Source organism: Haemaphysalis longicornis, unplaced genomic scaffold (assembly GCF_048455015.1).
Source record: "Haemaphysalis longicornis isolate Haplotype H1 unplaced genomic scaffold, Haemaphysalis longicornis Haplotype H1 scaffold_1, whole genome shotgun sequence".
In the NCBI taxonomy this organism is placed as follows: Eukaryota; Metazoa; Arthropoda; class Arachnida; order Ixodida; family Ixodidae; genus Haemaphysalis; species Haemaphysalis longicornis.
Genome location: NW_027526203.1, coordinates 167,023,724 through 167,041,423, shown reverse-complemented (window position 1 = coordinate 167,041,423; position 17,700 = coordinate 167,023,724). Strand labels below are relative to the sequence as shown.

At 46.1% G+C, this 17,700-nt stretch overlaps 1 protein-coding gene and 1 non-coding gene across 4 annotated transcripts in view; both read right to left on the bottom strand.

Annotated features, from left to right (window-relative positions):
- Nucleotides 1-17,700, bottom strand: part of LOC144139080 (stomatin-like) — a 128,539-nt gene that overhangs the window by 92,462 nt on the left and 18,377 nt on the right. The window lies entirely within an intron of this gene.
- On the bottom strand, nucleotides 17,202-17,274 carry Trnar-ccu (transfer RNA arginine (anticodon CCU)). The gene has a single exon. It is a non-coding gene; the product is annotated as a tRNA-Arg (tRNA).

Genomic DNA, 17,700 nt, shown 5'->3' with positions numbered 1-17,700 from the left:
ACTTCCATTTCTTATCCCTGTATCAGAAAAATGAAAATCATACTTCATTCGGAACTATAAAAACACTTTCAAAACAGCCGAATAGCACTGGCAGTGTGGACTGCAACTTTGATATGTCTCCTTACGGAATCCCTCGTCCCGTATATGTTTCTGTTCTGCAAACTGCATTACGAGGGTTCTGGCTCCAGCAGTCCCGAAATGCCATTAACTATCCTCAACTTCCGACAACGTCTTCCTCGGCGGCCGTTGAGAATTGCAAGGCGTTCCACGCCTCCCGCGGTGGTCGAGGGGCGGCGCTAGTTGACCGGCCTCAGAGCAAGTTGTAAATATACTCCCCCCCCCCCCCCCCCCCCCCCCCGCTAAAGTCGAGAGGGGAGCCGTCGCGGAATAGCACAATTGGTTGTGCACCGCACGCGTTAGGCGGAGGATGTGGGTTTTATTCCCGCTTCCGGAAAACGGGGGAATTTGTCTGAACTTCTGTTTTCACCTCTTTAGCCCTGTATCAGAAAAATGAGAAAAATGACAATCATACCTCATTCGGCACTATAAAATCACTTTAAAAACAGCCGAATATTACTGGCAATAGATACTGCAACTATAAACAGTCGAATATCACTGGCAATAGATACTGCAGCTATGTTATGTATATATAAAGAAATATTTGAGAAAATGGTTGACTCACGATTCAAACAGAAATTGTTTTACTCACGTTTCGATTGGAGGACCAGCCTTCATCGTAGTTGAAGGTGATTCAACCATTTTCTCAAATATTTCTTCTGGCTCCTCGAGAAGGTTATTCTACTGCTTATATATATATATATATATATATATATATATATATATATATATATATATATATATATATATATATATATATATATATATATATATATATATAATTTATTGAAACTAATGATTTTATTACTGTTTTTAGAGGCTGAACCAGGATGTATGGTACTGTTTCGGCAAGAGTATTTTCGTGAAAGCCAACTGCATCCCATATCAACTTTCGTGGCAGTATCAACGACACTACACGTAACGAATGCAGCCGCGACTCCTGCACTCACAGCTGAGGCTGTAAAAATCAGAGCGTAGAAACCAGGACAAATGAGAAATGAACAGCGCTTGTAACGCTTGCCTGCCTGTTGGCCTGGTTTCTACAGGGCCGTGTTTTTAAAGTGTTCATTTTTTTCGACCCCACTGTACTTCCAAACTTCTTACGAATGCAAAATATCAGTGTGTGATCTTTTAAAGCAGGTGCCCAAGTGGCCGAATTCCCTTGGGAGTACAGATGTGCGAAGTATAGCTGTTGTTTCGTCTGAACATTATTATGCCCCGTTTCATTTCACGTGCTCGCCGCGGTGGCTGAGCGGCTACAGCCTCGTGCTGCTGAGACCAAGTACTCGGGTTCGACCTCGGCCGAGGCAGACGCTTTTCAGATGGAGGCGAAAACCAAAAACATCCGTGTGTCTTCGGTTTGAGATGTATATAAGACTCCCATTCCCCTTCCACGTGCCAAAACTCACTCGAGAGACGCTTGCAGGCAGGTGATGGGGTGCAAAGAGCAGGCCAAGCTATATCGCGCTCACGCATTGCCTACATGGGGCTAACTGCAACTCGCCAGTTTCTCAGCGCCTTCTGTCAGGCGTTGTTTTCCAAAGGGTTTGTTAAAGCTATTAAACAAAGTTTCACCTGAAACTTATTTTTAACCAGTTGCGCCAGGTGTCCGATGAGTTTTTCGCATGTATACTTTGCCTGGTGGAAATTTTCGTTCCTTACGCCAACATTTTCTAGGCAATTGTCCAACCTGGGTCCTGTACAGTACTTGGCTCTATCTACGATTTAATAGTTTTGCTTCCTTCGGAATCGTGTACAAACTATACACGCTGTCAGCACTGGGAAGACACACAGGGTGGTGCGACGATAATTGGAACACTTTGACATTTTTTCCTGGGTGAACCGCCGCTCTGTTCGCGCTCAAACTTCACACGAAGGTCGCATTTTATGGTCTATTAAATGCATAGCATTTCAGTAACTCACGATGTCACCCGCGTTGACGTCCGTAGTCTTAGTCCGCACCCCTCCCCCTACACTATATAAAAAAAAATACTATCCGGCGCCTGGTTTCGATCCCTCGACCCTGCGGGCGGAACGCAATGTACATGGTGCTTTACCCACTGCGCCACAAAGCCGACACAGAATGGGATGCTACGAACGCGCCTTATATCCTTGACTCATTCAAACTACGTCAAGAAGCTGCTGATACAACGCATTCACTACCACCAACTCCCCAAACACTAAACGTTAACGCAATACACCCACCCCCTATGCGACGCATTTACTCGAGTCCCCCTCGCGGGGAGATGGGCCCATTTTTTTTTGTTTGACACCGGGAACAACGACGGTACATACCTCTTTATTCTAAAAATAAATAAAAATGATTTTCGCCTATGGAAAATGGCGGCTGATATGGACGTGCGAGCCAGCGCTAGTTGATCTTGGAACGACGGCGTCACCTGGGCTATGCAGAGCGAAACGGACGTTTGGGATTCACGGCAGGAAAGAGCCAAATGGTGTTGCAGACGATCAGAAAATTTATTTCGTTCCTAGTTTACGATGATCACAAATACTTGCATAACAGCTGATACCAATCATAATAAAATATGCCGACGGTTCATCGTGGCCAATAAACGTTGGATTTGTTTCCTCACCTGCTTTCACATTTTGTGATCGTCTGCTAGCTCATTTTGCCCCTTCGTCTGCTGCCCCATTTGGCTTCTTCCTGCCGTGGAAGGAGCGTGAATCCCAAACGTCCGTTTCGCTTTGCATACCCCAGGTGGCGCCGTCATTCCAAGATCAACTTGCGCGGGCTCGCACGTCTAAATCTGCCGCCATTTTCCCATAGGCGAAAATCGTTTTTATTTATTTTCAGAATAAACAGGTAAGCACCGTCATTGTTGCCGGTCTCAAACAAAATCGACCACAAAATGTGACCTTCGTGTGACGTTTGAGCGCTAGCAGAGCGGCGGTTCCTTAAGATTTTTTAAAGCGTTTTTTAAGTGTTTTTATTTTATTTTTTTAAGTGTTTTTAAAAAAATTTTAAAGTGTTCCAATTATCGTCGCACCACCATGTACATGTAAACGCCTTATGTGGAACAAAATTACGCTCAGAGTAGACGCCCTTTATACCGCACCTATACGCTATCCTTTCCACTCCACCATCCCTGAACCCCTCCACCCTTAGATGCGCGCCTTTGTGGTTTGCTAAACGCATTAGGTGTCGTCAAAAAAGCGAGTAGCGCGTCGTAATGGGCGTCCGCAAGGGCAGACGCCAGCCTCAGTTGCATGCCGCGTGACGGAAGAGCAATCCGCAGGAGAGCTTTGGCGTATGTTGAAGAACGCACGGGCAGCACATGTGCACTGCTGAACCCGCGCAGGACGACACAGCCATGGCAGAACGCCGTATACAGCGTGCCCAAATAGAAATCCGCGGAAAGCATTTCGTCCGGAGAACGTGATCAATGCTGCAAAACGTCAGTGCTCATAGCAATTAGGTTTTCAGTAGCGGAAAATTGGAAACCTACGTTTTGTCCCGTTCCGTTGTAGTTAACAATCCCTGTGGGCGTCGTTTATATACCCGTGAATCGCAGCCGTTCCAAGCGCTACTCGCACTCTTGGGCACTGCTCTGCAACATTCGCAGGTTCCATTCGCGACAAATTTGGAGGCAATCACAATTCTTTATTTTCCCTCTGCGCGTTAATTAGAATATATTTGCCACTTTTATGCACTTCTGGGGAACTTTATGCACAGAAACGAAGGAAGGCCGAAAATAACTCACTTCATAGGTTTCATCAGGAACTTCCATCACATCACCAGAAAATTCCATAAGTGTAATAAATATTCACAGCCTCTATCGTAACACGGCACAAAGTCGTTATAACTTTTTTGTGTATTTGTTTGCCTCAGTAGTTTTGGTTTTAAATTAGTGCTATTTTCTTTATCTTCTGCAATCACGTAGCCCCCCTCATAATTCCTCTGCGTTAATCAGTTTATTGATTAAAAACAGCGTAACAAATCGTTTCATCTGAGCGGTGGTAAATAGGCAAGACTGTATTCACTGGTACACGTGCACCACGAGATCATTAAAAAAAAATACGGTGCAAAATACCTACGAAGAAGTCCGAACAGACAGATAATATTGATAAACCGACGTCTAAAAAAGTTGCGATTCATTGGCTGACAAAGTGCGTATCGCTACCTCCCACGTCAAATCTTATTTTTGTCTTGGCGGTGGAATGGCAGCTTATTTTTTAAAAAAGAACCCCATGGGTGGGGGAGAGGGGAACGTTCTCAAACTCTACACGTTGTCAAGATATTGAAATTGGAATCGTATGGCGACATTTATTTTTGGCTCGCAAGCCGCAGTCAGGAGTCGAAGCAGCCAAATAATGGCTTGAAAGGCAAAATATGCATACGATTTTCGGCCGCTTTCTACTGCGATCGTTCTTTATTAGTCATCTCATTAAGCGCTCTCCCATACTTTCCCCATGTAAAGTGTATACAGCTAACCATGTGCTGCCCGTTCTTTTTTTTTTTTTTTTTTTTTGCCCTGCCTAGGAACACACAGAATCCTCAAACCAAGCACCCGTACTTATAAGCTGACTTCAAATTTGGCTAGGACACCAGTTCCGCTAAACATGTAGCAGAAACTCAATACAAGAGCCAGAAAGCACCAAAGCTGTTTTAACTGAACAACTACTTCTATAACCCGTGCCAAGAATGTAGGAGCTATAGTTTATGTAAGATGGTTCGAAAATTTCCTTTCTGCAACCACCGCGGTGGCTCAGTGGCTAAGGCGTTGTGCTACTGAGCCCAAGGACGCGGCTTCGATTCCAGCCACGGCAACTTCTTTTCTAATGGAGGCGGAAAGAGAAAGCGTGCGTGTGTCGAGATTTCGGCCCATGTTAAAGATCCAAAGGGGGTTGATTAATCCGGAGCCCTCCACTACGGCGCGCCTCGTAGCCCAGGTGAAGCTCCGGCGCGTTAAGTGGCACAATCAATCAAAACTTCCCTTACCTCGCAAAGGTCAAGCAAACTGCTTCATCCATATATGCATATTCATAATTTTATGTACCTCTCAGTTAGAACTACAGCCTATATTTTCAATACGCATGATACCGCTTTTACGTACTATAGCCCCCAAAAAGAGCTTCTTCTTGACCAAACTACGGCAAGATACGGGCCCCAAATGCCTCTTATAGATGCCCCATCGAGCCAGCCGAGTAGATTAGATTTCCCCCAGCTACTCCCTGCTGTGCGAAAACAGAGCTGTATGCTTATCTCCACTCCGAGAACATACAAAATTGCTTCTTATCCGCACTCAGATGATGGTTATTACGGCACTTCGTGGCCATGCCGCTGCGTTGCTCCATGCTCGCGGCGTTTCTGTGTGGTTGGGCTGTACAGTTAAGTAGCTCCTCTGTTTATATGCAAGTCTGGGTTTAATATGAATCACAGGGCCGTTAATATTTGCACCCCACAATCTGATACATTGTAATTTTGAGTGACAGAGAGATAAAGAAAAGCTTTATTTGAAAGACTGAAGTCCGGGTCTTAGGACCTCTTCGGGCGGGGAAGATGAAGCGGCAGTGTCTGGTGCGCGGTCTTGAGGTATGGGATGCTGGTGCGTTGTCAGCATGTCCTGAACGTGGGCAACGAGGACCATCCACCAGCGTTGTAGGTGTACAGGTGGAGAAGACCAGTGTTCTAACGAAGACGAATTAGGTGCACTGGGAAAGACCGCAATACGGCGGGGGCCGTCATTAGCCATGGGGAAGGACCACAGTACGTGTTCACTAGTAGTACAGTAAAAGCTCGTTAATTCGAACTCGAAAGGGACCGTGAAATTGTTAGAATTAAGCGGAGTTCGAATTAACGGGTGGGCGCTGGAATGAATGGGCATGGCGCCACACTGCGCGGGCAGAACCCAAAGAAGCCACCTCTGGACTCGTTATCGCGAGTACGCGCTACTACTCGTTTGTGACAGCTGATTTCGCAAGTAATGTTCATGGAGGTCGAACAGCGAACGAAATTAATTGATAAGTCAGTTTTACGTCAGAAACAGGCACTAACATGCATTTATGTGAGCAGCGAGATGCAATGTCGTGCTCGAAAACACGTTTATTTACATGTGTAGGGTTGAGACAATCAAAATTAAAGGTAATCGGTAATATGCATTTGCTTGCGTTTGTTCTGTAACGACGCCATGAGCATCCCTTGCAACTTGCCCAAGAGCTCTAGCGCAGCGTCTGAATTCTCACCTGCTGAGAAATAGCGGTCTGCAACATCCAGCCCCGACGCTGATTCCCATGCGTCTCTAGTAAATTTGGTTTGGTTTGGATTTACAACACATTGTAATCGCTCTGGGCCAAATTCTTCTGCGAGGAGCGATGGAAACCAGGGGATCCCAGTTAGAATTAACCGTTCTGTATACCGACGCGTTCAAATTATCGGGAGTTTTCCCCCACTGAAATATACAGTGCTGTGCCGGGACCAGAGCGTCAGATCTAATTAACCGTAAGTTCGATTTAACCGAGTTGGAATTAACGAGCTTTTACTGTAGTAGTAAAGACTTTTTACATGGATAACCTTCGCAGTTCCCGGTACTTTGGTCGGCCAGGCTGACCTTGGATGTGGTGGAAATAATGAGGAGTCGGCAGGGCTGAGGCTTCCGCCGGTCGGATTACTAGCGATGAGGCAGCGCGATGGAATGTGTAGGGACGAGTAGGTAGAGAACAGCGCATGTTCTTGAAAGCACGCATGTGCACTATACGGCAACGATTCTTGTCAGCTCGGTAAACGCAAGGGTCTCAGGTTTCTGGCCAAAATCAGGGACTCCCGGATTCCTCGTTTTGCGGGCGAGCCGAAACGAGCCCGTGGGCCCATTGATTCCCCTCCCCGCAAGGGTAGCCAAGCATCCGTTCGGTACATTTGGAGCTAAGAGTGCCTTTTCTGGAAATCGTGCAACGTTATATGCATATGAACCGGTACAGTGCGTCCGCCCGAAAGCTCGAAAAGAGGTAGAGATAAAGGAAAAGGGGCGGTTAATTGTATCATTTCTCGTGGAAACGATCTGGAGCAAAAGTCAAACGCATGCTGCTCGCTGGCGCCTTTGCCTTATCCTTTCCACGCCCGCGCGGAAAGATGGGGGCCAGGATGGGGGGAGTCGAGGTTGCGCGCAGCAAAAAATCACTCGTTCACCGCCGTCAGCCAACTAAACTGACCAAAACTACCGGAAATTCTATTTGTAAGGCAAAAACGGGAATAAGCGTAATTCCTCCCGGGAAAGCAAATTATTTTTTTTAGAAAATCGGCAGAAATTGAGAGAACTGTCTATAATGCGTAGCATTCTTATGCCGCATGTCTAGAGTGTTACTTCTTCACAGCCAAATTTTTTTGGGGTTTTCTCAATTCTGTCCGACAAATTATATCCATTTACTCTATTATAACGATTACAGCTGTTTCTTCCGCCAAATATACATTTTTGAGGGACGTTACACGGTTCGCCATTTCCGCTACTTTTTATATTATTATTATGTTTTGATTTTTCGAAATTTAATTATCTCCATTTACGTTATTATAACGATTAAAGGTGTAACTTCCGCGAAATCTGCATTAGTAATGCAGGACGTCACACGATTCGCCATTTTAGCAATTTTTATATATTTTTTTATTTCTTGTTTTTTGAAATTCAGTTCTCCATTTATCTCCATTTATGCTATTATATCGATTAAAGGTGGAACTTCCGCGAAATGCGCATTTTTGTGGAAAGGCAGGGTGTTACACGGTCATGGCTGTGGGGGTACTCGGCTAAAAATGCTACACATTAAAAGAAGCCGAATCTCTGGGATTGAAACTCGGCTTCACAAGCTTGCTTGCTACCCAGAAGCGGAACCTCTACACAACGAGACCAGCCGGTCCAGCTCGGTTAAATAGAGTATCAGCAGCCCGTGGAAGAATGTTCGAACGTGCCCCTAGGTGGCGCGAGGTGTCTCTTGACTGTGCTCCCTTTAGGAAACGCCTATACGCCGCCCGGAGTTGTATCGCACGGGCAAACACGTTTGTTTGCTCATTACCACACATCCCTACCAACCCTGGAATCCAAGTAATGTCGAAGTAATGCCGGCTGCGCCGAATGGGTACCTCAGCAGTGTCTGCGCTATTGAGAAGAGTCCAGCGCACAGAGCTGCCTCGCTAAGTGTGTCTGCCGGTTGTGGAAACCGTTTAAGTCGCAGTTGTTAACGAATCGAAAGCATGAAACAAGGGTGGTCCTGAGTGCATTCTTTATCGAACTTCCAAAGTCGTAGGCTGAAGCCAAATTTATGAACTTAAAACCAAAGCCCGATTTGGTGGGAAACGGTCATTGCGCACACGGTGCAGCGCGGAGTGTACCATCTTATTTCTGGACGGTGTTCTCTGATCTCCGCATACACTGAGCCTAACAATAACTTCCCCTTCGGCAGAGCTAAAGTGCATGCGATAACGCGCAGTTAAGAAGAGACAATTCTCACCCATGGAACTTAGACGACACAGTTGTGCTTGTAGAACATTCCTTTCGGGTTCTTTGCTATTCTTCATTGCACATCTTCTGGAAGATCTGGCGGTGATTATGGTCTCAAAATGGAAAAACCCCGTCTCGTCTCGAAAGAAAAGCGCAGATCAATGTCTTCTCGACTTTATGCATGTTCCACGTGTCCGAAGGACGGGCCCGTTGTTTTTTTATTTATCTGCAGTCACCCCCTACGCTCCTCAGCACAGCGTCAAAGTCTCGACAGCTTAGTGCGTGTTTCTTTGACCCGCCTTATTCAGGACTGAAATAAAAGGAGCGCAACATTAAGCAACAATAATTAATGCGTAACGCTGAGCAACCCCCGTACTTGTGATCACCATGCCGACGCAATAACTCCCCTAAGCCGGACAGCTACTTCTCTGCCGTCGTTCTCCTTTTTGTCGCTTGGACTTTAAGCGACATTAAACCAGACCGTGGAGCGTTCCTGCCTAGGCAGGGCTTAAAAAAAAAAAAAAAAAAACAGTGGTTTCTCCTTTAAGTGCGATCCCATTCGACGGAACAGGGGGGTTCCGTTGCCACTGCCAAATAGGCCTAAACATATATACGACCACAAACAAAAAGAGGAGTCACATTTGAACAGTCACGCTATTAGTTAGGGAATCGAAGCTTGCGGTCGTTAACCGACGGTTTATATACAACAGGTACCACCGATGGAAGAAAAACATCAGTACTGAGCATTCTTTATTTGTCTCGTATACGGAACCGCGGAACAAATGAAACGATTGATTTTACTGAACGCGCTGTTATTCAGGAGCCGGCTGTTGGCGAAAGTTTTCAGGAACGGTGGGCGCACTTTGTATTATTCCGTTTTTATCATTTATGGTGTGGTTGATTTAGAAAGGTTTCGCTATTCATGTTAACTCACTTGGGGCGCCCAACACTTGGTAGAACAAGGAACGTGGTTCAAAAACATTGCATGCACCCCGTGCAAGCAATCAGGATGGGCGCACGTGGTGCAAGCTGCTTTCAACGACTGTTTGGCGCGTTGCGTGTCCGCCCGGATGAGTCGGTAGGCTTGCGTGATTCCGGCTTCTGCTGCCACTCACGACGCAGCGCTGCCAGTTGTATCAGGAGGAAAAAACCACTTGTTTCCTATTATGCTACGCACGATATCCCATGGGCGTATTCGTATCGCACCGCTGCCTGGGAGATGCTTGCTTCAAAACAAATGCTATCTGCTACAGCTGCGGCCGGCGCGCTGGTTTGTATAGCTGCAGTGACGAAGGTCATTTTGATATCGCCGCGCCAGCTTTATGCGGCCCACAACCTATCTACCGTAATTACCCGATTCTAACGCGCACTTTTTTTTCCGGAAAAATAGGTCGAAAAATCGCATGCGCGTTAGAATCGGATACGAAACCGAAACTGCCAAAACAGCGGAAATTTCGTCCCACCCATCGCCATCGCCATCTGCCAAAACTTTTAGCAACGATTTTTCGGACGCAGGAAGCATAGGCGCTTAGGCTTTTCTATCGGAGTTCACACAAATCGTCAAATCGTTCCACTTGCGCGCTTAATAACAGCAATGGCAGCAGCGGCTCTCACACGTTCAAAACGAGCGGTCGGCTGAAGCGTGCGCCTCTGGAGAAGCTAGCGGGATGGGCGTGCGAGGCGTGGGCCACGATCCCATCGACCATGGTTGAACTTTCGTTCAGAAGTGTGGCATCGCGAACGCGCTTGACGGCACCGAGGACGAGATGTTGTGGTCAGCGGAGAGCGACGAGGAGTGAGATGAATGAGATTACTTCGGGAAATAAATCGCCCGTTTCTCTCGCATTCGTTTTTCTTGCTCACGAAGTTCCGTGCGCGTTACAATCGGAGGTGCAAAGTTTTTTCGTTTGTTTTTTTTTTTTTGCCAGGAAAATCGGGTGCGCGTTAGAATCGGGGGCGCGTTAGAATCGGGTAATTACGGTACTTGTTTTTTTTTTATTTTTCAAGCGTAAATTCATTTCAACGAAACATCCTCGGAATATTTGTGTTTGTTTTATACGTTAGGCGATCAAAAAAGATTACAACGCCTTAGCTACGTGCGAAAAATATAGAAACCGCCTAAATAAAGCGTTGGGTCGGGGACGATGCGGATATTAAGCAGTTATTTGAAACGAAGAGCTCCAGTAGCCCAAAAATAATCCGCAGTACTATCAAAGATGTTCCGAAAAGAAGTTCGTATTTTTAAAACATTGACAAACTGTAGATGTGGACTTGAATAAAACTGGTCCCTTTGAACAAAAACTTTATCAGCCTTTCAAAAGCCACGCACAACTGGGACGCTGCTTCAAAACTTTAACGCATGTCACCCGTTCCGCAATCCGCCCCCTCACCCTCCCCCCTCTGGTTACGTTCGAAGTATTAGTATCGCTAATGACATCAAAGGACAGTTCACGCATGGACGCAGACGGCCTGCCAATTATGCCCATTAAATCCGCCACTTACGTCCTTGAAAAATACGTATCGCACGTAAACTTGTAGATTTGGTTCTCCGTCACCATTAAACTTAGCCAAGGTCGCTGTGATCCATGAATCCCGTTCAACAGAGCACGTCGACAATGACGTCCCGAGATATATTGTGTCTACATTATTCCTATATTCCGGACAGCATAATTTGATTATTGAAAAACAATTTGGTTTTCGACAAGGCTTGTCAACAAAAACTCGCTTGTTGAAACAAAAAAGTATTCACTTGTGACCAGATTTTAGGCCTATGCCTATTTTGTCCCTTGCGCTCCTAATAGAGTTTATAATGGCTTTATGGTGTTGTTATGGTGCCAATGACTGCCTATTTTGGCCTGTGTGCCTAAATGACTATAAATGCCTATATTCAAAATTGGCGCTATATGAACACTATTTAGCCTCACATTTCGCTTTCGAGTGCAGTTTGAGACCATTTATCATGTCACAGAACATAGCATTGAGTGTTCGAAACTGAATGAGTTGAACCCTAGTCCTCTAGTTTAACCAACTCCAGGAAAACAACCGCTGGCAGTAGTAGTAGGGAGGTTCATTCTCAGTGATAAGAGGCACAATTACGAATCCAAAGATTTGGAGACTGTAATAGTTTACTATTGTTTCCACCATTTTCACAGTGATTCTTGGTACGTTCCGCGTACTCTCGAAGCAGATTTCTTCAGACATGTGCAGTCGCATCCTCGTTTCTAGAAGCATACTCAAATCAAACTATATTTTCAACGTAACGGTTGAGCATGGAACGCGCCTATGTTGGCAAATAATTCCTATATATTTAAAACCTAACGGCGAAAAATCCCTGCGCAGCTACATTTCTTTACGCCTTAAAATTCACTGCCGACGCGCTCTAAGACACAATTTTCCATAAAAATAGTGTTCGCCTGCTGACCACCCGCTAAAAATGCTCTTCAAATATGTTGAAGTATGTTTGGCAATGTTGGGACGTTTTTCCTAATCAATTCGAATAATATCGCTGTACACGAGAAATTGACCGTCTGGAGTTGTACCGAACAGCCCTCATTTAAGAGCAACGTAATTTCTTGATAAATCGTCGTCTCTCTTGCGTTTATTATTTGTGCCGTTTTTTGCGTCGTAATTAAATTACGTCAGGCAAACATAAAGTAGCGCTTTTTTAAGCCATATTTCCGGCTATCAAGTATTATTTCGCATGCCTGTTTCACTAGATGAGACGGTGGCCATTGAACATGAATGTGAGCATTGCGTTTGTTGGCGCCTTTGTCATGATGAAAAGTATCATTTCTTGTTTTCCTGTCGTACATACAGGCCGCGCGCGTTTTCGTTTGAAATTGTTTGCATTTGAGTAAAACATTATTGTGCCTATTTTACGACGTTGGAGCCCTAGAACTTTCTTTTGTCTGCCTATTTTGGCGCCTAAAACGCTCTTTTTTTAATGGCCGAAATGCTGTCTCTAGTAATCCCTCCCGCAAACATACAAAATAAATTTCTAGCGCTCCATATATTTGTTAATTTCGGGAAAGCTTTCAACTGCGCTAGCAACGATATTCCTTTAGATAAATTACAGAAGTATAACGTTGGAAGAAACCGTTTTCTGAACGTACACTGCACACTTTAAACAGTTGTGGAGTCCGGCAATCAGTATGTTGGGTCAATACCGCAATGACGATGTTGTGAAGATAACAACGAAACCAGGTTTGTAACGTATGCAGAGAACACAAGATGATTTTTTTCTGGTGGGTCGTTTGACAAAACATAGATCGTTTTCGGTAGTGCTAAAAGCCGAGTGGTTTAAAAATAAAGAACCGAAAATTAAAGGCCATGGTATTTCGTAGCGCCAAGAGCAGCGCAAGTCTAACCCAAAGCCGAGTCTATCAATTTCTAAAAAAAATCTTTGACAGCGAGCTCTGTCACATGATTTGACTGTGAAGCTGTTAGTATAGAATGTATGACAAATCAGCCTCGAATTTCAATATGACAGCACTTCATTTACGAGCCTATTGCCCGGCACGCAATCCCGACGAGTGAAAGAAACGGAGCACCATCGCCTATAATTTTCTCGTTAGCATCCGTGTGCATTTATTAGCTTAGTCAAAAACTTGGAAAGACTACCGTTTTACCCTACCACAGAGACATGGGGCTTTTTGCTTCACGGTGACTTTGTAATGCTGCTGCTGTGGTTTTTGGTTCGGCGGCTTGATGTTATTTGTAATAAACTGCGACTCACAGTTACCTACTGAGATAAAATTTCTCGCGGTTATGTAGTCGTTTGAATATAGTCCAACGTCATATCATGTTTTCTGGTAGTACAGACGAAGCACGGGTTACACGTGTTTCCTGTAACTATAGTCCTCCCTTGCAATCCCATATATTGACAGCAAAGAGTAATTCCGAGTTGTTTACAACTCCACGGTGAACTAAGATGATTATGACAAGTAACAGTAACTGGGCGTAGAAATAAAGTCATCTTAGTGAACAATCGCGCTATGCTTTTTCAAAGATATCTACCGTAAATTGAGAGCTACGGAGCATCCGCGAGAAAATTGGTTTTGCCGCAAAGCGTCCGTCAACTATGGCACACAAGAAACCAGAGAGCCTTGCTGCAAACAAAATATTTTATAGTTATTTCTGACGAGCATCTCAGCTACTCGTCACGTTGAACAGCTCACGAAAAACCCTCCAATAATAGTTACACATTTTGCAGATGTCATAAAAAACAAATACCAAAAGATATATATTATACGTTATATAATTTTCAAGTAGGCTACTTCCGCCTTGTGTGGACGCCAGGAGGTCGCCCGGACGTTAATCACATCTCCCTCTCTTCAAAAAGACTTAGCATTTCAGGCGCATCATCACGAAAGCGACAGACGGTTTTTATTTTATTTAAATGATACGCTAGGGTAGGACAAAATACTTGAATATTAAAAATTTCTAGAGATGAATTTGACATCCGCTTGAAGGGGTTAACACCGCACGTATACGAGGGCGACGAAGGAAATAATCACGCACCCCTCCGTCGAACGACGACGATGGTTGAACGCGAAGCTTTCTCGTGACGGATTCTTTGGTTGTCGTCTGAGTTTGGGCTGACTTTCAACCATTTAGAAATGGAACAATCGTATAGACGCCGACGTTCATAACGTGGGGGAACCAGGTTCGATTCCGGCCACTGAAGCGTTTTTTTTTTTTTCACTTCATCCACGATCATTGATAATCATCGTCAGAGAAAGTTGGCTTCCCTGCAGAGTGTTCTCACGATCCAGACGCCATCAGTGAGAACCCCAAAGCTTCGCTTTGAAAAAGACAGGACAAACCTTGATTGTCCTTGTCTAAGTGCGCTGACAATCCCTTCAAGATTCCCTACGAACCTGCCCACCAAGCCACCCTCGAGGATTAACATCCGCTACACGTCATGAGTGTTTACATTAGCGTCACCTTCTGCGCCACCTGTTCTCGACTTTCTGAAGTCCCTATGAAATGGCCATTACATATAGTGCCTCAAAGGTGACCGTTTCGTAGTGCTCATGCTATGTTTTGGCTTTCTATTGCTTGTTTTTTCCACCCGCCGCGGTGGCTCAGTGTCTAAGGCGTTGCGCTGCTGAGCACGAGGTCGCGGGTTCGATTCCCGGCCGCGGCGGCCGCTTTTCTGATGGAGGCGAAAAGCAAAAACGCCCGTGTGTACGAGATTTCGGCGCACGTTAAAGATCCCCAGGTGGTCAAAATTAATCCGGAGCCCTCCACTACGGCGCGCCTCATCGCCTGCGTTGCGTCGGCGCGTTAAACCCTAAAATCAATCAATCAAAATCAATCAATTGCTTGTTTTTTCCCTGCACGCTCCCTATAAAACTTGTTATGGACCAGTCTGCACACAAATAATACTTCTGGACATCTCAAAAAACCATTGCAGCTTAGGAGGGCTCAAATGCCGACAACAGCCCTCCCGGATGCTTGATTCCATGAGATTCCTGGCCGCCCTCATGGGTGTCACAGACGAAGAACACAAGTCACCGATGTCCGCCGTCAGACTGAATAATTGCATACGTGGGGGGCTGGTACTGTTGCAGGTTGGTCCATCCTCGTATGCGTATCTGCTCCAGTCGTAACGATTGATTGGAGGATCGTTTAGAACACAAACGTCATAAAATCGCATTGTGGGAATGATATGACCCGTTAGCTTTCCTGGAAATGCGAGCCATTCGAGAATGTTAAGCGCAGTGCAAGGCTCTTCATCATTGAACTTGTGCGCGCTCATTAAATATGTGCACCCTGACGGCTTAGAGGAATAAGCAACAAAAGTAAAAAAATCAAAACAACAATAAACTGCCTGGGAATCAGAAAGAAAGAAAGCTGATACGTGTTTTAAAAATCTGATGCATCCTCACAAATGCTGATGCGCTTTTGTCGCACCTCAAACCAGGTGGGCTTCTTCGGACCCATCTAGACGTCGCTCACGCAACAGCTTCTTAGAGAGTAGCCGGAACGCTTAACTATCGCTTCGTAGTTGCAGAATGGGGAACAAAATCCCGGAATAAGCGTTTCACATTACATTCAGGAGATGCGCGTTTCATTCCTGTTTCTTATTAGGGGCGCCGTGCGTCCAATCGAAGCCAATCTCGACACACTAATTCGCAAATCATACGAAATGGTTCTTGGACTCTCTAAATTCACTCCTCCCACGCCCCTGTCTAAGCTCATCGTCCTCAAGAAGTCTCTGTCGTCAACAACTCGCTGCACAACACGCTGTCGCTGTCAACTCGCTGTCTTAGACGAGTTGCTGCGCCAGAGGCACTCCACCTGCTCGCTCACATCTCCCTCAGCCCCACTGGCCCTGCACTTGGGTCGCGCCGTTCTCATTCATTCCACGACCAAAGCGCATCCCCAACCTTCATCCACCGACATGTTGCCGGAAAATGTTCAGCGCCAAGAGTGCACTTTTCGCCTGGTAGTGTACGCAAACGAAGTTGTGTGTTGGAAACTAGTGATCGCACAAGTGGTCATAATACATTCAGCCGGAGAGTTCAATCTCGCCTACATCGTCGCTGATGCTACTTTCATCCTGCAACGAGTCCCAGAGTCCCTCACTGGCTGTCATGGAACCTGAACAAAAATTGTGACTCACGCGTTCGTCTCCTAAAGAAGCGATACTTGAATTATCCTGACACCATATACACCGACGCCGCAACCTAGTTGCACCGACGAGCCCACGCAATGGTTGCCCTCAATTCCCAAGGCACCATCCTGGTATCCGCCAGCATCGCTCACATCAACACCCCTACCGCCGAAGAGTCAGCCATAGCTATCGCCATCACCACAGTCCCCACCAGCAAGGGAACAATCCTCACCGGTTCTCAGCAAACCTGCCGTAACTTTCTGACCGGCTGCTTCCCCCCCCCCCCCCGCACCGCCTCCAGCTTCTCCCGACGATGAAGACTCTGCCCCACGCCCAAATCCTATGGACCCCAGGTCACGCCTTCCACGAAAATGAGACCCCTCATGCCGCGATATCCTAATCCGGACGTTCCCATCGAGGACGCACTGCTTAGCCTTCCTCCAACGTTCCCATTCCCAGTCTCTGCATGGGTATCCTCTACTACTATCAGAGCCGCCTCCGATATCCCCTCACTCGTTCCTCAATGCTAGCGGCGCCAGACTTTGGCGTACACTCCAGACACCCCCTTACTTCATCATCATCACATACGTCCCACTACATATCCTTGCAACGGTCCATCCTTTCATACTCACAATACAACCTACCATTTCATGTAGGCATGCCCCGACCATCTGAATCCCCTCCCATCCCGGCTGAGCAGCTCTCAGCTGGAGACGAAGGAAGTAAAGGCTTTCAGAACTAAAAGTGCGAACGAAGGCTTTCAGAACTAAAAATGCGAACCACCTTTATTTTATTTTATTTGTTTATCGGCTCAAACATTTGTTTATATAACAGCAGCCCCGCTGGGATTAGCGCCCACAATGTCTGGTTATGGAGACCGATGCCTTATTCGTTAGGACACAGGGGTGCGCCCCTCCTGGCTACTGAAAAGACGTACGGTAAGTCTCCAAGCACTAAAATATCATTTCTTCTACAATAGCAAAAAATGTAACAGGGAAGCAAAAAAAAAAAAAAACTTGCACCCCCGGTGGGACTCGAACCCACAATCCCCGGTTTAGGAGACCGATGCCTTATCCATTAGGCCACGGGGGCTCACGCGTGGGGCTCACGAAAAGGCGACAGGGTTAGTCATCAAGCGCGGAAATGTCGTCTTCTGCAGCAACAAAGATGTAGGTTGCAACCGACAAAACTTTATTTACTACCCCGCACCTCCTTCAACTCGGCTCCGAGCTCACCTCTCCCTTATCGTGACGGGCCACACCGTCCTGTCAAACCTAGGCCGCTCCATTCCTACTTCATTCGATGCGCCCTAACGCATTTCTCCCCACATGCAAACCCACGTCCAAGTCTCACCTATTCCGCGACGTATGCACACTACCTACAAACAACGTCGGTAAAAGACAAGCACGAGTTCGTCTCCTACAGGAACGGTGCTCGAACAGCCCCGACACGGTAGAAGTCATTGCCTGACCACCCCACGCAGTGGTTGCCCTCCGTCCTCAAGGCTCCATTCTGACA